This window comes from Mesoplodon densirostris, chromosome 3, assembly GCF_025265405.1.
Source record: "Mesoplodon densirostris isolate mMesDen1 chromosome 3, mMesDen1 primary haplotype, whole genome shotgun sequence".
In the NCBI taxonomy this organism is placed as follows: domain Eukaryota; kingdom Metazoa; phylum Chordata; class Mammalia; order Artiodactyla; family Ziphiidae; genus Mesoplodon; species Mesoplodon densirostris.
Genome location: NC_082663.1, coordinates 24026460 through 24048370, shown reverse-complemented (window position 1 = coordinate 24048370; position 21911 = coordinate 24026460).

Here is a 21911-nt window from a genome sequence, read left to right as displayed (position 1 = left end):
TCTCAATGACCTGCGAGTCATCCCTTCTAAATGTAATCATCAAGGAAGATAGCACCTCTACCTCCCAGTCTCTGTTGGAGGGTAGGAGCCTGACTTGAATAAGCAGCAATTCCAGCTGCCCAAATTCTCCTCTAACCTTAACCAGTACTTTTCCATTATCTCACCAAAATGTTTAAAAATTGTCATGGCTTTTGTTAAAGCAGTGTTTAGTTCAAGGTCTCTCCTGTACTGAAATCATATCTTTTCTCCTACTGCAATAGACTTGAAAAATGTTTCCTTGCATGTTTAACTGATCGGATGTGATTTTCTTTTGCAGCATGCAAGGACCAGAGAATGGTATCTAGGAGCTGTGAGAGATGTCCTGCCAACAGCCAACCAACAAACGAGGGCCTCAGATTTTTAGTGAAAAGGAACTAAATTATACCAAATCTGAATTAGCTTGAAAGTGGTTCTTCTCCAGAGAATCAAGTTAAGAGCTCAACTGGGCCTACACTTTCATTTTGGCCTTGTGAGAACCTAACAGAGAACCCAACTGAGCCCATCTAGATGTCTAACCTACAACATTATGTAAGCTACTAAATTTGTGGCAATTTATTATGGAACAATAGAAAATAAATATGCTTCATTTGAACCCAATAGAAATTTAAACTTTGTGGTTTGAATACCTAGAGTATCATAGAGACTGACAACCTTCAGAATATAATTCTGGCCATGCTCTAAATGGCATGGCCTTTTTTTATAGCTAACTTAAATGACACAAATAAATTTGTTAGTGTTGTTTTTATCTAAATCAGGTACTTGAATGCTAAAACAGAACAAAACAAAATTCTGATTTTTCTAAATGTCATCATCTTTTTAAGCCAAACTGTGCATACAAATTTGCCATTATACACAATAAACAATTTAATAACCTACATTACATTAAAATAGTTTGAATAATTATGTTTTAACATTTCCCACATTGGTAACTATGCATGTTGAAAAGATTATTTAATTATGAATATGGCATACTATAGGTAAATATTTGGATTTTACTTCTATTCAGCTAGAGAAATTTTTAAAGAATGTTTAAACGTTATATTCTAGGGTAATATGAGACAGATCATCTAAAGAAACATGAAACCTAAAGTAGTCAATTTTGATATTTTTTCAAAATGCCTCCAAATGTATATAGTATAGGACTATGTACTTTAATTCTAACTACATTGATATAGATAAATTATGCAGTCTTTCAATTGCTCATGTCTGGGTTCTTTGAGTCAGAAAAAAAGCCATGCTGTAGCTAGAGGACATTCCTCTGCTTAGCATGTATTTTGGTCTAAAATTAATGTAACTCAGGCTTCCCTGGTGGCGCAGTGGTTGAGAGTCCACCTGCCGATGCAGGGGACACAGGTTCGTGCCCCAGTCCGGGAAGATCCCACATGCCGCGGAGTGGCTGGGCCCGTGAGCCATGGCCACTGAGCCTGCGTGTCCGGAGCCTGTGCTCCAGAATGGGAGAGGCCACAACAGTGAGAGGCCCATGTACTGCAAAAAAAAAAAAAAAAATTAAAAATAAATAAATAAATAAATAAAAATAAAATGAATGTAACTCATTAAACAATCAACTAGAGTACATGAACAAAATGCTTTTTATCATAATTACATTTAAAGTTGAATTTTTATGACTTCATTCATGCAACACAGAGCATAATCATCTAAACTATTTACTGAGTCATAACTTAGCTCATATTTCCAAGAATGTTACCTGTTTCTTTGATTTGAGTATTACTATGCAATTAAATTTGGGAACAGTGCATTTGGAATTATGCTGTACATTCTATTACAGGAAAGGCAGCTGGAGTACTGAACTTCTTCACACTTTATGCACTAGTGTTGTTTCATGAAAACATTCTTTACTCATACTGAGATTTCATTTGCTGTAAACTCAGCTTGTTATCAATAAATTTGTCATAGATTGCCTGATACATGGAACTGAAAGGCAGTTCCCTACACCTTCATTCTAGCTTTTAGTTTTTCCTTCAGAGAATCTTCTTAGAACATGGAGTTTCCAGACTATGCATATTTTGGTAAATCTTTCCAAAATGTACCTTTATTCTTGCTTTCAGGTTTGGTAAAAGCATTCTTATACACCTGGAAATAGAAGCCTTCCCCACATCACGCCTGTTTTTATATATCAAGAATTTTCCTTATAATAATCTGAGCCAAGTCTTTTGTTCAGTAGCCATTTTCTTTTATTTCTAATATCAAATTAAACTACTTGTAAATGAATAATGTATATAACTAAAATAATACAGGTGGTTTTTTTTTATCACACTTATACTTTTTTTAAGAGGTTCTTATTTAAACTTTCCAAGACAGAAATTTCTAAGGATGTTAAACCACCCTGATTGAATTCTAATCATTTTAACAAGGCATGGCTCCTAATCATTTTCACCTGCAAATGTTTATTGAGCACCCATTTCATCTAGGGCACTATAACAAGCACATAGATGTAGATATTAACTAAAGAAATATACATTGTACTCTTGTGTGACAGAGAAAATGGAGTTTTAACACACTGTGTTTATGGACATGTGTTAGATGATGCTGAGTAATGCCTTACAGGAGTAAGAGGAAAATGAAGATGTAATTAGAGCAAAAATGGTGAAAATATGTGGTGAAATTCAGAGAATTGAGCTAGAAAGTTGATCATGAATTCAAGTTTTAAAATAAGTTATCACGAGATTGATTCTTAAGGACTGTGAAATGAATGCTACATGATATTAACATTAATATTATTAACACTGTTCTTTGCATAAATACCAAGTGTGAAAAAGTTCAGTATTTATCTCACTGTCTGCCTTACATTCATGATTTTATTTAATTATTCATGAATTCATTCACTCAATGAAGCATGCGTTTTAAGTCAATTACCTGCAAAACATTCTCCCAAGTATTAATGTGGCGAACAAGCCAAGAATGACCCCTACATTTATGACTCTACAGTCTAATCAGGGAGATTGATGATACGTAAAATTATTTAGATAATTATAACACAATTCTGACATTTTCTCTAAAGGAGAAGTAAACAGTGCTGTGGAAATACACTAAGGATATATCGTTGAAATAGAGAAAGTAGCATTCGAACTAGACTATGAATTCAAAGTGTCCCTGGCAAAAGAAAGAGCATGCACAAAGGTCCTGAAGTGTAGAGAAAGGACCTGGTGGTTTTGAGGGAATGAAAATACGCCAGAGTGACAGCAGGGTTTTTAAGAATTTTTCGAAGAGGTCAACATGAGTCAGTGGCTTACAGACCAGGTTAATGATTTTTAGATGTGACTCTAAAAACACAAGAAATTGCTTTAGGGCTTTAAGTCTAGAAGTGACATGATCTAGACAACTTTTAAGAAGAACCCTATGGGTCCATGTAGAAATTCATCTAGATTACAGGTAGAAAAATGTGGAAAGCCTATCTAGGAAAATAGTATAGTTATATTTTGGCTAAGGTGTTTCAAATTGATCAGAGTATTAGCATTTGGAAATAGATCACTCATTATAGTCCTCTCTTGATATCTTCTGAGTATTGGTTCCAGAAACCCCCTTCAAGGGAATACCAAAATCTGCAGTTGATAAAGTCCCTTATATATTAATAAAATGGCATAGTATTTGCATATAACCTGTGCACATCCTTCAGCACAATTTAAATAATCTCTAGATCACTTATGGTATCTAATAAAATGAAAATGCTATGTAAATAGTTGTAAGTACAATGTAAATATGATGTAAATAGCTGCCAGCACATGGCAAATTCAATTTTTTGGGGGGCGATTTTCTGGAATTTTAAAAATTTCCTTATCTGAGATAGGTTGAATCTGAGGATGTGGAACCCGTGGATACAGAGGGCTGAATGTATATAGCAAAGCATTTCTAAATTTGCATTTTCTAGCCTTCAGTTAGCAGTCTGTAACACCCCAAGACAGTAGTCTGAATTTTAATTTTGTGTATGTTTACTCTGTCAATATTTCTATCAATACCCAAATGATTTTTATGTTTCTGCAAATGTCACCTGGCTATCTATTAAGTAGCTTCTCCCTCTTCTGTGGTAAAATATGCCACTTTCAACCAAGTGTGGATATCTGTAAGTTTCAATACTCAAAAATGTATTAAGACTATGGTGTTTAAAGAAACTTTACTAAAGGTTTTTGGTCAACAGATTGAAAGTACTATTTAAGAACTGAAATTTTTTTATTGGCTATTAGATAATACTGTCCTTGAAGTTCTTACTTGACATCCCACTAGAGATGGTCTTGCTTGACTTGACCACCTCTGCTGATTTCCTCACCTGCCATCTTGTTGTAACTGCCAATCTATTTCTCCCAGTGATAGCTTTATTGACTATTCCCCTTTCATCAGCAATCCAGCCTTTTCAATGACAGGCACTGGATCAAAGAGAAAAGAAAAAAGTAAGACCTTTTTTTTTTTTTCCATTTCTGCTTGTAGGCTCAACTTTTATAAAATTTAGGATAATCTGTAAAAATGCAACTAATATCACAAAGTTTCACTTAATTATGTTGAGAAGCTTAGCCACTCATTGTGTTGAAGTTCTTCATTTCCAATGAAGTCTACGTACTTAAAATTTTGCCTACATAAACACAGGACTCATTTACTACTTTTTTGGCTTAATACGTTTTACTACGTACAAAAAAAGAAACTAATCCATCCTCGTACATGAATTTGAATTTCTCCACTGAAAAACTGTCAACTGCTGGCAATTTAAAATAACTATTCTTTTTCTTTCTGCACATTAGGTGGTACATTAATATTACAGTACAGTGTTTTACAACTGTTGTATCATATGACACTTGAATCAGTTGAACAGACAAAATTATTTTAGACTATGATTAAAAGTTGATGGACTTTGAAATATAATGGCAAGCTTAGAAATAATGTAAGGAAAAAAAGACTCAGGGATGATCCTGAGAATACAAACCAGGTAAATTTGAAACATGATGAAGATAGCATACTAGACTTCTAGAAAAAAAATAAGTAAAAGTAAGAACAAAAAACAAAAGAACTCTCATTAGTATGCTAAACCTTGCCCTCAACTCTAGTATTTTCTTCCTTACTGTAAACTCTTAAGAAAATAAGTGGACCTTAGAATTCATTTGCATACTAAGTGTAGCTCTGTGTAAGTATGTGTATAAGCGTGTCTGTGTTTTAACTATTGGCTATACATTTTACTCAGATTGTTGGATTATATTCCTTTCAGTTAAAATAAAACACAGAATAAGTAAAAGTGTTTGTTCACTTATAACTATCAGTAGGTGTGTTGTTAATATTGAGTACACAGATAACCTACATCATAGCTGACCTTACTGGAGGAAAAAGACAATTAAGCTGCAACTTCATTTACTTTCTCATAACACACAGTAATCAATCAGCCCTGGAGAACCTCTTCCAGGCCATTTCTTTTGGCCATAAGGCAAAAGAAACAGCAATTTAAATCTTTGATCTAGAATCAACCTGCTTTAAATCACAAATAAAAATGTCTTCTCGGGCCTCCCTGGTGGCGCAAGTGGTTGAGAGTCCGCCTGCCGATGCAGGGGATACGGGTTCGTGCCCCGGTCTGGGAGGATCCCATATGCCGCGGAGCGGCTGGGCCCGTGAGCCATGGCCGCTGAGCCGGCGCGTCTGGAGCCTGCGCGTCCGGAGCCTGTGCTCCGCGACGGGGGAGGCCACAACAGTGAGAGGCCCGCATACCGCAAAAGGAAAAAAAAAAAAAAAAAAAAAAATGTCTTCTCAACATGATTGGCTTAACCTTCAGAATGCATTTTGTATCTTCATCCTTAATTCAAAGTGGTCTCACATCCTTTGTGAAAGGAACAAGTAAAAATTACTCCTCAGTCCTTTCAAATCTTTCACCTCAATTGTGCCAATCTTTCTATAAAAAGCTTTTACAAAAAATAAGTAAGCTAATAAATTATTTATTTATTGGAGGCAAGACAAAAGACTTTGAAACATTTTCTTTCCTCTTTAATGACATAATCAAATCTGTCTGATGTTTGATAGAAGCAACATGAGTGTATTAAGAAAGCTAGTGTAGCCATAACTTCACATTAAGTAAAGAATGTCTAGTCTAAGCCATATCCACCACTTCCACATCAAAATCAATTACTCACTAAGCCTATACTTCAGGCAGGAGGAAAGGAATTCCAGATGGAAATTCTGAGGTAGTTTAAAGAATAAAGAATGACAAAAGTGATACATATAAAATTAAATCTTAACAAGCTTTAACTATTTAAGAATATAATATATTGATACAGTGTATTTAAAATAGACAAAATACAGAAGCAAGATGTAGCAGTAGGAAATAAGATAAAGGAGACCTGGTGTTTACACAACGTTTTATTCTGAGAGTATTACTAGGGCAGCACTAGTGTTGTATAAATTGATAAAAATGCATATTGTTATAGGAAAAATCACAGCAGGTCATCTCATTTTGTGGTAATACAGAACTCTATAATTTCACTTGCTTAACAAACAAAAAGTATACATTTCACACACGTTTCATATCTGATGTAGATTGTTAGATGAATCTGCTCCTGGAGTCACTCATGGATGCAAACTAGTGGAGGCTTGCTCTGGACCACGCATCTATGGTCACCACAGCAGAGGGAAAAGAATGTGATAAATTATAAACTGGCTCTTAAAGTTTCTGTCCATAAATGGCATACATCACTCCTTCTCATATCTCATTGGCCAAAGCAAGTTACATGACCACAATTAATGTATTAATTTTAAATTAATAGAATAAATTACTATAGAACAATGAAAATAAACTGAATATCTACACAATAAGAGGTAATTTTCAGAAACTTATTATTGATTGAAACCTTCAAGATGGTGGAGGAATAAGACGTGGAGATCACCTTCCTCCTAACAAATACGTCAGAAATACATCTACATGTGGAACAACTCCTACAGAACACTTACTGAATGCTGGCAGAAGAATTCAGACTCCCCAAAAGGCAAGAAAATGCCCACGTACCTGGGTAGGGCAAAAGAAAGAAGAAAAAACAGAGATAAAAGAATAGGGACAGGACCTACACCTCTGGGAGGGAGCTGTGAAGGAGAAAAAGTTTCCACAGACTAGGAAGTCCCTTCATGGGTGGAGACTGCGGGTGGCAGAGGAGGAAAGCTTCAGAGCCACAGAGGTGAGTGCAGCAACAGGGGTGCGGAGGGCAAAGTGGAGAAACTCCCAAACAGAGGATCAGTGTTGACCAGCACTCACCAGCCTGAGAGGCTTGTCTGGTCACCAGCTGGGGCGGGTGGGGGCTGGGAGCTGAGTCTCGGGCTTCGGAGATCAGATCCCAGGGAGAGGACTGGGGTTGGCGGTGTGAACACAGCCTGAAGGGGGCTAGTGCACCACAGCTAGCTGGGAGAGAGTCCGGGAAAAAGTCTGGACCTGCTTAAGAGACAAGAGACCATTATTTTGGGGTGTGCGAGGAGAGGGGATACAGAGCACTGCCTAAACAAGTTCCAGAGACAGGCACAAGACGAGGTTATCAGCACAGACACCAGAGATGGGCATGAGATGCTAAGGCTGCTACTGCAGCCACCAAGAAGCCTGTGTGCAATTGTAAATATTTATGCACCCAACATAAGAGCACCTCAATACATAAGGCAAATACTAACAGCTATAAAAGGGGAAATCAACAGTAACAATATCATCGTAGGGGAATTTAACACCCCACTTTCACCAATGAACAGGTCATCCAAAATGAAAATAAATAAGGAAACACGAGTTTTAAATGATACATTAAACAAGATGGACTTAATTGATATTTATAGGACATTCCATCCAAAAACAATGGAATACACTTTCTTCTCAAGGGCTCATGGAACATTCTCTAGGATAGATCATATCTTGGGCCACAAATCAAGCCTTGGTAAATTTAAGAAAACTGAAAACATAACAAGTATCTTTTCTGACCACAATGCTATGTTACTAGAAATCAATTACAGGAAAAAATATGTAAAAAATACAAAGACATGGAGGCTAAACAATACACTACTAAATAACCAAGAGATCACTGAAGAAATCAAAGGGAAATCAAGAAATACCTAGAAACAAATGACAGTGAAAACACAGTGCCCCAAAACCAGTGGGATGCATCAAAAGCAGTTCTAAGAGGGAAGTTTATAGCAATATAATCCTACCTCAAGGAACAAGAAACATCTCAAATAAACAACCTAACCTTACACCTAATGCAAGTAAAGAAAGAACAAAAAAACCCAGAAGTTAGCAGAAGGAAAGAAATCATAAAGATCAGATCAGAAATAAATGAAAAGGAAATAAAGGAAACAAAAGCAAAGATTAATAAAACTAAAGCTGGTTCTTTCAGAAGATAAACAAAACAGATAAACCATTAGCCAGACACATCAAGAAAAAAAGGAGGAAAACTCAAATCAACAAAAATAGAAATGAAAAATGAGAAGTAGTAACTGACACTGCAGATATAAAAAGGATCATGTGAGATTACTACAAGCAACTATAGCCAATAAAATGGACAACGTAGAAGAAATGGACAAATTCATAGAATAGCACAACCATCAGAGACTGAACTAAGAAGAAATAAAAAATATAAACAGACCAATCACAACCACTGAAATTGAGACTGTGATTGAAAATCCTCCAACAAACAAAAGCCCAGGACCAGATGGGTTCACAGGCGAATTCTATCATTTAGAGAAGAACTAACCCCTATCCTTCTCAAACTCTTCCAAAATATAACAGAGGGGGGAACATTCCTAAAGTCATTTTACAAGGCCACCATCACCCTCATACAAAAACAAGACAAAAATTTCACAAAAAAAGAAAACTACAGGCCATTATCACTGATGAACATAGATGCAAAATCCTCAACATAATACTAGCAATCTGAATCCAGCAGTACACTAAAAGGATCATACACCATGATCAAGTGGGGTTTATCCTAGAAATTCCAAGATTCTTCAATATATGCAAATCAATCAATGTGATACACCGTATTAACAAATTGAAGGAGAAAAACCATATGATCATCTCAATAGATGCAGAAAAAGCTTTTGACAAAATTCAACACCCTATGATAAAAACTCTCCAGAAAGTAGGCATAGAGGGAACTTAGTTCAAAATAATAAAGGCCATATATGACAAAGCCACAGCTAACATTGTTCTCAATGGTGAAAAACTGAAACAATGTCCTCTAAGATCAGGAAAAAGACAAGGTTGTCCACTCTCACTACTATTGTTTAACATAGTTTTGGAAGTTTTAGCCACAGCAATCAGAGAAGAAAAATAAAAGGAATCCAAAACAGAAAAGAAGAAATAAAGCTGTCATTGTTTGCAGAAGACATGATACTATATATAGAGAATCCTAAAGATGCTAAACTACTAGAGCTAATCAATGAGTTTGGTAAAGTACCGGATACAAAATTAATACACAGAAATCTCTTGCATTCCTATACACTAATGATACAAAACTCTGAAAGAGAAATTAAGGAAACACTCCCATTTACCACTGCAACAAAAAGAATAAAGTACCTAGGAATAAACCTACCTAAGGAGACAAAAGACCTGTGTGATGAAAACTATAAGACACTGATAAAAGAAATTAAAGATGATACAAGCAGATGGGGAGATATACGATATTCTTGGATTGGAAGAATCAACATTGTGAAAATGACTTTACTACCCAAAGCAATCTACAGATTCAGTGCATTCCCTATCAAATTATCAGTGGAAGTTTTCACAGAACTAGAACAAAAAATTTCACAGTTTGTATGGAAACACAAAAGACCCCGGATAGCAAAAGCAATATTGAGTAAGAAAAACGGAGCAGGAGGAATCAGGCTCCCAGACTTCAGACTATAGTACAAAGTTACAGTAATCAAGACAGTATGATACTAGCAGAAAAACAGAAATATAGATAAATGGAACAGGATAAAAAGCCCAGAGATAAACCCATGCACATATGGTCACCTTATCTTTGATAAAGGAGGCAAGAATATACAGTGGAGAAAAGACAGCCTCTTCAATAAGTGGTGCTGGGAAAACTGTAAAAGTACATGTCAAAGTATGTAAAAGTTTTACAGCTACATGTAAAAGTATGAAATTAGAACACTCCCTTACACCATACACAAAAATAAACTCAAAATGGATTAAAGACCTCAATGTAAGGCCAGACACTATACAATTCTTAGAGGAAAACATAGGCAGCACACTCTATGACATAAATCACAGCAAGATCCTTTTTGACCCACCTCATAGAGAAAAGGAACTAAAAACAAAAAGCAAGAACTGGGACCTAATGAAACTTAAAAGCTTTTGCACAGCAAAGGAAACTCTAAACAAGACTAAAGGACAACCCTCAGAATGGGAGAAAATATTTGCAAATGAAGCAACTGACAAAGGATTAATCTCCAAAATTTACAAGCAGGCCATGCAGCTCAATATCAAAAAAACAAATAACCCAATCCAAAAATGAGCAGAAGACCTAAATAAACTTTTCTCCAAAGCAGATATACAGATTGCCAACAAACACATGCAAAGATGCTCAACATCACTAGTCATTAGAGAAATTCAAATCAGAACTAAAATGAGGTATCACCTCACACCAATCAGACTGGCCATCATCAAAAAATCTACAAACAATAAATGCTGGAGAGAGCATGAAGAAAAGGGTACCGTCTTGCTCTGTTGGTGGGAATGTAAATTGATACAGCCACTGTGGAGAACAGTATGGAGGTTCCTTACAAAAATAAAAATAGAACTACCATATGACCCAGCAATCCCACTACTGGGCATTTACCCGGGGAAAACCATAGTTCAAAAAGAGTCATGCAGCACAATGTTCATTGCAGGTCTATTTACAATAGCCAGGATATGGAAGCAACCTAAGTGACCTTCGACAGAGGAATGGATAAAGGAGATGTGACACATATATACAGTGGAATGTTACTCAGCCAGAAAAAGAAATGAAATTGGCTTATTTTTAGTGAGGTCAGTGGACCTAGAGTCTGTCATACAGAGTGAAATATGTCAGAAGGAGAAAAACAAATACCATATGTTTACACATGTATATTGAATCTAAAAAAAAAAAAGAAAGGTTCTGTAGGACCTAGGGGCAGGGCAGAAATAAAGACGCAGATGTAGAGAAGGGACTTTAGGATATGGGGAGGGTGAAGCGTAAGATGGGATGAAATGAGAAAGTGGCGTGGAGATATGTACACTACCGAATGTAACATAGATAGGTAGTGGGAAGCAGCCCCATAAGACAGAATACCAGCTTGGTGCTTTGTGACCACCTAGAGGATTGGGATAGGGAGGGTGGGAGGGAGATGCAAGAGGGAGGAGATATGGGGATATATGTGTATGCATAGCTGACTCACTTATAAAGCAGAAATTAACACACCATTGTAAAGCAATTATACTCCAATAAAGATGTTAAAAAATAATAATAAAATAAAATAATTGGATTATTCTTTCAAGTAAAAAAAAATGTTTCACCAACATTATGACTAAAACTAACAAGTCATGAAATAATGTACAGTGTGATTAAATGAGAAAAACAGGCAAAACTAAATTATGTTTAATTATGGATACATAAGAAATATAATTTTAAAGAAAAGTATAGAGATTATTCTCAACAATTTTAACATAAATCTTACATCCAGGCAGGTCAGTTGCTGATGACTGTTATAATCATGTATAAATAGCTGGGAACTTCTGCAGTGCTAACCATAAAAACTGCTACGGTTCGTTGTTTTAATTTATTTGAACTATGCATTTATTTTTTCTGGATTTCTCTTTACATTACTATTGTACCATACATTATCTATCTATGTATGATAGAATCATAATAAAATATGCATAACATAATTTAGAAACACATGAATTGTTCCCACAATGAAACATATCTAGTAATTACGATTCAACTCATGAGAAACTAAAATCTTGAAAAAAATTTAGAGATTATTATTTTTCCAGTGGGCAAACAGAACCTCAGATAGTCTCGCTGAATTTTCTGGCAGTGTCCTTTGAACTTGAAAGATATTTTGTATCTCTGAACTTGTTTTGTCATTTATACCATCCAGATGATAAGGGAACCTGGATCATATGATTGTTGTGAAGATTTAATAATATGTGATATAAAATTACTTTGCATTATCTTATAAATAATAATATTTATATCATTATTATTATCATTATTATTAAGATCACACAGTGAATTAGTAACCGAACTGAGATTGCTCTTGAGCTTTCCTCCTTCACAATGTAACCCTCATTCCCTAACACATTCTGCTTTTAGGTTCCTCAAGGGCTCTGTGCAATTTAGTTATATTTTCAGAAACATAAATCATCTGTGTCAGGCCTAGCATGTCTCGGCAAACATTCCATTATGGTGATATTAAATTTTAATTTTTTGGAAATAAAACTGTATCCAACAAGAATAACACCCTCATTAGGTGAAAATACACTGCCTTTCGAGGTGATGTCAAGAATTGTACTGAGGATATAATCAGCTATTCTAGAATCTTAGAAAGAAACTCTACCAACCACTGGAATTATTCTCTATAATTTACTGCTTCAGAAATGAGTATGATCAGTTTTGAAATCTTTGTATATGAGACTTACTAAAACAATAACAATAGAAATTTAAAGATTTTTTTAACTTGCCTGATATCAACCAAAGCAAATCATGGTTTATGATTTAAGTCACCAATGGTTATTTTTCTATCTGTTGAATTTCAACAGCCTTAATATTCACAGTATGAAATTCATTGTGATACAAATGGATGGTTAAGGCAAGCAGAAACACATTTGTTTAATTTTAAAATGTATTTGCTTTTATTTTACACTAGATTTCAGCTCATTAATTTAATACATTTTCTCTACTGCAACCGGAATCCTTATTAACATGCTCATAATAAAAATAACAAACAAGCTACACAAAATTGTTTTAGGTCATTTAGTTAAAACTTAAAATTTCCACCAGGTGGCGGTCTACCCTCTAAAATACTAGAGAGAATGAGCCAAAATGAATGAAAATTCAATAATTCAAAGAATGTTTGAAAAGTTGAAATAATCAAATACAAATTATTTCATATCTTAAAATATTCAAAATAACATTATAACTTGAATTAAAGTTTAATTATTAAACAGGTATCTTAGTATTTAATTATTACAGTTTTAAGGGTTTTTTTTTAACATGGGGGTAAGAAATCTTTTTTAAAAACAATTTTAATAGAGACTTCTTATCGTTATCAAAACTAAATAACAAACTTTAGTAACATGTTTTCTTGAATGATGCACATATTCCATAATATTAGTCATGCATGTAAAGATCAATTGAGGCAAGTCATTAATTATATGAATGTACAGATATTAAGAAAACAATACCTAATTGCTAAGAGCTCACACTCTACAAGGAAAAAGTTGAAAGCATAAAATATTTATAATATAATTTGATAAGATACCACAATTATGTTTTGTAAGTTCAGTGGGAGAAATTTTTATATTACAAAGTTTTTTGGAGAAAAGAGGTTTTCATAGAAGAGATAGCAGTTTAGTTGGGTCTCAAAGAAGGTAAAATCAGTATTTTTCCAAATGGGAAAGGGGGAAAGTGACTCAAATAAGGGAAACCAGTGTGTAGAAAGCCAAAAATATGAGAAGAATACTGGGTTGTTTGGGAAATATAGCAATTCTGGGAGTGGCCAAGGACTAAAGTGAGCAGAGATTCAATAATGAAAAAGCATGGCCAGAAATTATTCTGAAGAGCTTGAAAAGCTACTAAGAGGTTTTAAAGTATAAGCTATAACAAATGAAGCCCATTGAATATACTGAAGATATAAAGGATTAATTGGGAAGCTGGAAAATCAGAGGCAGATTCTGTAGCCTAGGAAAGAGCAGATGAAAATCTAATCCAAATTGTGGGAAGGGAAATTAAATTAAAAGAAGGTGACAGACACAGAAAATATATAAGGAAATGCACATCTTATTGGTGACTTATCATACTCCTTTAGTCATTAATATCGAACAAATTCTTGTCATGTGCCAAAAATTTCCAAGCTGATTGTTTCTCCATTTCACCTGTATAATATTAACAATAGCCATATAGTTTAGGTGAGGGAGAAAAAGCAAGTATTTTTAAAATTTTTAATTTAAGAGTTAGAATCAATATTGCCTAAATCAGTATAGAGAATGCCTAGGTAAGAAGCAAACATGGGTTTAAGGTAGAGAGACGGAAGCTAGTGGTAGTTATTTTACATTTGATATAGTGATCTATCCAAGGACAACATAGTAGTCATTTACAATAAGTATTGATAGCTGAGAATATGGACGAGGCTGGAACATTATAGAGATATGAGCTATAACAAAAATTTTCCAGTCAAATCTGAAAAGCCATGTCTTAGTAATGAATGAGGTTGCCCACAATGGTAGTAGGAAAACAGTAAAGAAGGACTCTGGAGAAAATTGATGCTAAAGTAGAAAGCAAATTAATATAATATAATATAATGTAATGTAATGTAATATAATATAATATACATTTGATTCTTGAACAACTCGAGGGTTAGAGGTTCCTACCCTCCAAGCAGTCGAAATTCCACGTACAACTTTATAGTCAGCCCTCCGTATCCATTGTTTCAAATCCTCAGATTCAGCTAAAAGTGGTGGATCATGTAGTACTGTAGTATTTACTATTTTTTAAAAATCAGCATATAAATAGACCTGTGCAGTTTAAACCTGTGTTGTTCAAGAGTCAACTGAAATATTATATATATAAAATAATATAATATAATAAAAATATTAAGACATAATATGCATTGAGGTTTTATCTTGTGCCAAACACTCAGTAAAATGCTTTAAATGAACTAGCTCTTTTATTCTCTAAACTTTATGAATCAGGCACAATTGTTATTCCAACTTTACAGATAATAAAATAAGCAGAGTGAAGTTCCATGAATTGGTCAAGGAGACACAGCAAAAGTGGGGCAAAGCCAAGTCTTAAACATGGATTATCAGAGTCTATATTTTGAACTTTTCTTTCCTAGGTTGTACTGTTTTTTTAGATGGAGTTCTATACAACCTCTCACATATTTTCCTTTATGACTTAATGAAATGATGTGCTATATTAACAAATAACCAAATGATGAAGCATTCTTTCGTTTTTGCTATGAAACCTACTTGGGTATAGTGTATTAAGTTTTTTGGTACTATATTGGATTCACTGCTTGCTTTCTTGCTTTCTCTTTTGTACCTTTTTTTCTTCTCTAACTATTTTGACTTCTATATCTGTAAGACTGGGTTAGTTTCTGTTTATTTGTTTCTTTTCCAAGATTAAGTTTGTTAATAAGGATTTTGGGAATGTCTTTAAGCCTTACTTATATTTCAACACATTAAAAATTAGAGCAAGTGATCATAACCTAACCAAGAGAGTATGTAGGGGGTTGTTGTTATTTTTTGCTATAGTTTCATTGGTTCTTGGCTGGAATTTTTTTTTAACTTTAGGCTCAGGTCAGAGAAAGAATCAGTAGAAAGAGAGTTTGACATTATAAGTGGGCAGAGAATTGATGACTAATATAGGTTCTAAAGAGACAGCTAGGTAAAGAGATAACGTGAGGACAAATGTTAATCTTAGGATGAAGGGGTATATCTTTCAAAAACAAATGAAACAAAAAAAGGAATGAGGGTGCAAAGAAATCAGCTGAAGATTTCCACCCCCTGCAGCAAAAATGGAATAGGCAGTGGGAAAATTATCTACTTACGGACATGGGCATTTAACCACTTCACTCATTCAGGGGAAAAAAAAAGTGAGATAAACAACCAATGGCACTTTCAGAGAAAGGCAAAAAGACATTCTGGTTTTGAAATACAGTGTTGTGCATTTCAAGCACTGAATATATAACACAATTGTTACCAAAGCAGAAATGCAAAACTTGGAAATTTACTCTTATCTCTCAGGAAATTCCATGCTGCTGTGGTACTTTTCTTATATTTGGAAAATGAGTAATAATCGAGCACACATATTTGAAAATTAATAAGTTGGTGTTTGTTTAGTTGGTGATTTTTGATGACCCATCATAAGTGAAAGAACATGACAACAAAAAATTAGAGAACAGCAACCAAAAGGAGCACATCAAATATTCCAAACATAAATGCAGATGCTTTACAAAGGATCAATTATTTTTCATTTTTAACTATGATTCTACTTTTGTTCAAAATAATAACTATCGATTATGCCTTAATTTATATCTATGCTGTGTAATACTGCAGCCACTAACCACATTTAATTAATGTGGCTAATTAAATTTACCTTAACTGAATGTAAATACAATTAAATATTCAATAACTCAGTCATAATAGCCTCATTCCAAGTGCTCAATAGCCACATGTGACCAGTGACTACCACACAGCCCACTGAAGAAATAGAGTATTTCCACTGACCAAGGCAGCTTTAATGTCCTCTTCAGTTAAACTAAACTTTAGACAGGCTGATTCCAGATCCAGATTCTAGGTCTTGACCTCCCTCTCCTTAGAGCTTTTTTTTTTTTTTTTGAGAATACTTGCAATTGTAAATTCTTACTCTGCCCCTTTGAGATGTAAATCAATTTAAAATCCTCTTGTCGGTTTTACAACCCAAGAATATGTTTCTCAAGGACTTAAGAATCATCCCTTTGCAATGTAAACATCAAGGAAGATAGCTTCTCTATCTCCCAGTGTTTGGGGGAAAGTAGGAGGGTAACTTCAGTGGGCACCTCACTCCTATAATAAAGATATGAGAAAGTTTACTTTTCCTTTCCCTAAAATGAATTAGCAAATGCACAAGGCTTACACACCTCCTCCCCCAGTCTTAAAATCATCCTGCTCTTTATCTCAGTGGAGCTGAACTCAGACTGAGTTCCAGTCTCTCTTCCCTTGAATAAAGTCTTCCTTGCCTGTTTAATATTATCTGGTGAAATTTTTTGCTCTGACATCATTAAAGTAAAATTTGTATTACAGAGTGGGGATCTATGTTAAAGAAGAGTAATGGAAAAATATTCTGTTAAAAATTGACTCATGTTAGAACACAGTCTCTCCTGAATTTTCAAGGTAAACTCTCTCTTCTTCCTATGTGCTTTCACGTTCTTTACAAAGGAATACTCATGTCTAGAGAAGAAAAAAGAAATTACCTAAAAATTACAAGGTATCCTGGCATAGTGACTTAAGAATAGCAGGAGCAATTGTTCTTTATGCTATAATTTTACACTCTATTTTTCAAAATAATATTAGTTATAAGAGATTATAAAACAGAGATAACACAATTCACTTCTCAAGCTTTGAAAAAACCAGTAAATCTTTTACCTGAGGCGTCAACTCGACAACTCCAAACTTGCCATCCTAAAAATGTAATTGATGAGTGAAGTCAGAGTATTTTTTTTCTCTTTCTGTGTCTGTAGAGTAAGCCAAATAGAAGTAAATTTTTAAGTCATTTAAGGTAAAATTATTTTTTTTGGTCTGGTTTCTTGAAATGAATTAAAAAGTGAATAAAGAAAATTATATAGAAATTTGTATACATTCATGCAGTGCATGCATATGCACATGCATACATCTACAGATATGTATTCATATAATTTATTAATTTATATTTTTATGGAGAAGAAGGCATTTTTACAGATACAGGTTGTTTAATGACAATTGATATTAACATCCTCACATGAAACATACCCATCTTATATCATTTAATATTTCTGGGTTTAGTTTTTTCACTCTGCAAAGAGAATTTGAAAACACTTGTGTGACAACCTATGTAAAAACCTATTCTATTTCTATATCCCGATATTTCACAGTTATCTGGCCCACACCTATTTTTCCCTTATATTTTTTCTATTGATTTACAAAATGATGCACAATAGTTTGTATCAAAATAATAAATCTTTTCTATTTCAAATCTATTTTAACTTTCTTGATATGTAAGTGACATTATTGTGATTGTGAGTACAAGTGGCATAACTAGCTTTGAGGAAAATTCATCCTATCTTCTTAAGTATAAAACCCACATAGTGGAAGCCAAAGCTAATGGCCATCCAGAGGGAAGCTGACCTGTTATAGGCATTTGATGTACCCCAGACATCAATCAATGTGATTTACAGAGGCAACAGGGCTCATCGACTGGTCCATCAAGTAGTTAAGTGAAAAAAGGCTGGCTAATAAAGTGTGTAATGTATTTTTTTAAAAAATTCTGCTGAGAGGGCTTCCCTGGTGGCGCAGTGGTTGAGAGCCCGCCTGCCGATGCAGGGGACATGGGTTCGTGCCCCCGGTCTGGGAAGATCCCACATGCCGCGGAGCGGCTGGGCCCGTGAGCCATGGCCGCCGAGCCTGTGCGTCCGGAGCCTGTGCTCCGCAATGGGAGAGGCCACAACAGTGAGAGGCCCGCATACCGCAAAAAAAAAAAAAAAAAAAAAAAAAAAAAAAAAAAAATTCTGCTGAGGAAAGTTATTCTTACTACCTGTATATCTAAATAAGTTAAATATATTAATGAAGTATTCCAGGTCATTTGGTAACATTATAACATCTTACATAGACACAGTATGGCATCATTATAAGATGCATTCCTCCAGTAAGAAGTAGTCCATTTATGGGAACATAATATTGATTTACTTTTCCTAGTGCATCTTGAGGCATATTAAAAACTTGACCCTTATCCATAAATAGGTGATATATTGGGGAAACTATAAATACTAATATAGGACAAACATACACGTGTATAAAAAGTTAACATATCACTTACATTAACATTATGTTATAATGTAAGCATCTAAGTCCTGATTAAATCATAGCTTGGTTTTGGATGTTTAATAAACATTACTGTAGAATACAACAGGAAGAAACATAAGCTTCCAGAAGTCAATGAAGGATTCAACACATGAGTCAGACAGCAGAAAACAAAAGGAAACAAAACAAACTAACAAAAAGAACAAAAACCCTAGGCAATGAAGTATAGGCCAGTCCTATATGATTACAAAACAAACAAACAAACAAACAAACTTTCTCCAAGTTAGTATTCATTTCTCCTTTAGAAGAAACTGAGTTCTCAGGTACCTTGTTAATGATGAGAAATCTTGTGACAAATCCACGAAAAATGTTCATAGATGTAGGCTTGATCCTGCTAGTGGTCATTGAGAAAACAAAAAACACAACTTTCCTATTCCCCTTTATTTGGTTTTCGTCCTCTTAAATTCATGTCTTATTTCTAGCTTCACCTATGAATTCCCTGTTCTAGTCATTGAAAGTATGTAAACCCTTCCGAGTTAGTTTAACCTAATAAAGTTAAACACATTTTACAAGGTAGCTTCTGGTTGACCTGGAAATACCCTTCAGTTTTGGTTTCCTTAATATTTGTTCAAATGGTCTGTTGTATAAATTCTTTGCCTGGGTTGGAGACATGATTCTGGTCCAACTAAAGAATGTTCATTTATTAGAGATTAGAAGAAATATCTCAATAAATAAATTTATAAATAAAGAGCACTGGAAATTAAATTGGGATTTGCCTAGGTTTTATGTCAAGGTAGGGTGGGAATGGGTGCAAGAAAAGACCTCTGGGGTTCTGATATCATTAGAAAAGTTCTCATAGAGGAATGATTTCGTGAAGATATATATTAAAGGTCCTCAGTTAAAATAAGTAAACCACATAGTGTTTCTCTGTTTATTGCCTTATTAACTACTCTCATAATATTTTCCTCTAACTGTACTAATAATATATCACCAATCCCTTAAGTAATAGATGTTTGTAACCTATTAGCACTTGTCTATACTATTAGAGAAAGACACTTCTAGGGGACTCTGGCTTACCTTAGCCCCACAGTCTCTTGCAGCAGACTGTGGTCACATATGTGCTATGTGACCCAAGCACTTCTGGCTATCACTAACTGATCCAGAAGTAAACATTTGATTGAAACTGAGCAGTTTCTTTTCTCCCCAGTGTTTAAAATTTGGTGCAGTGATATACTAAAATTAAGATATCCTGGTGCTGACTAATGCTAATTTAGTACTCTGAAAAGGATTTTTCAACCCCTATTGCTTAAGCTTCTGTCACTGCCCTGATCCAGGCTCTGCTTGAATCCTGGTGTTCTGACCCTTCCCTTGACTTCCATTTTCCCAAGTTTGATTTCTGTTGTTTATTTAAAAATAATGTATGTGGTCTAAAAATAAATATCAGATTCTTTTTATACATAATTGTGACCCAAACTAAATAAGCGTTGTTGAGAAAGAAGAAAATGAAAGGTACTTAAGCTGAGAAGAATTGACTTACAGCAACATGATGATACATACCTGATGATGTGAGAAATAACATATTCTCACATATTCAATCACATATTGAATCATATTCAATCACATATTGAAGTGGATAGGAGACAATAGATCTGCTTATGTGGATAATAATCAAGAGAATGCTCCAAGGCTATTGAATTGTCTACAAATGGATAGGGGTGCAAGAGTTTTGCACTGAAGGGATGGTGCATTGAACACTGGGGTGATCTTGTGTTCACATTATGTTTTCAGAACATCATGATCATGAACTCCTACACTTGAAATACATTCACTCACATATACGGCACATGGGTGAGATCAGGAAACAGTATTACTTTAGGTCAGCATAGAGTAGTTTTAAACTAAAGACTGTGGGTATGCATCACATTTTAAATTGATGGTGCAGAGACATGAGTGTCATGATGTATGAATTTGGCTTTATCATCTTTGCTTTTAGATGAAAGGATAATTTATTTATGAAAGAAGGAGAAAGATAAATTTACTATGAGACAAATATATCCATATGCATTCAAATATAATGAAATTGCAAAACACAATAAACTCCTGTAATTCCTTTAGTCATATACAACAATGCATATTTACTCTAGGGAAATGGTCTCAACCTTATTCTTTATTGTGATTTGATTTGGTTTTCTACCTAACAGTATTAGACTTCAAAACCTTGGAGGAGCAGAACTGCATTATCAATTCAGTTAAGGATTTAAGAAAATAATAAAATAATGCAAAAATATTAGGCAAAAATGTATCTTATACAATAAGCCAGAGAACAACAAAGTAATTGATAGTTACATCAGGAAGAAATTGAAATCACTTTACAATATGATATGCACTAAAATAATTGAAATTAAATTAAGCTGAGTAGTAAAGTTGACAGCAGACATGGCAACGAGGTATATACTTTTGTGAATTCACGTTTATAGAAAATCTCTCAGTTTCCAGGAGTAAAATAACAATTAAAATATTTAGTAATTATTTTCTCCTATAACAAGTGTTATTTTCCAGAAAACATTGAGAACAGAGGCAGAAAAGATACTAACAACAGACAGTTGATAGTCAGAGTTTAGTGCAAGAATGTTTGAAATAAGTGTGGTCCTAATTTGAATCAACATCCAATTAGTTCATTTAATTACTCCATGCCAAGAGTAATTGATTTCAGTCTAAGAAAGAAACATTCTACTATAGGGATAAAAGTAATTTTGACCCTTTAAGTTGGAAGCTGCGCAAAGGTTGCATTGAAAAAGTGTGCAACATGAGTGAGGTTTTATCTTCTACTTGAACTTTTGTTTCAGTAGCCTCCCCACAATTATTATCACATTAAATACCAATGTCATTTAGACCTCAATTATAAAATAGTCATATTATTGAAAAAACTTTCACACCATCTATACAACAAAGTATCATGAACAGATACAATTAAGAATTTGGATACTAACGTTGTTAGCAGCTTTTGGGTCAAAAAAGCTATTAGCTATTCATAGGTTATTATTTTTATGAAATACATGGTGTGATGCTTTATTCTTATAGAGACAAGAACTGTTTCTTTTTGGGGTTTTTTTTTTCACCACATTGCTTCTTCTTT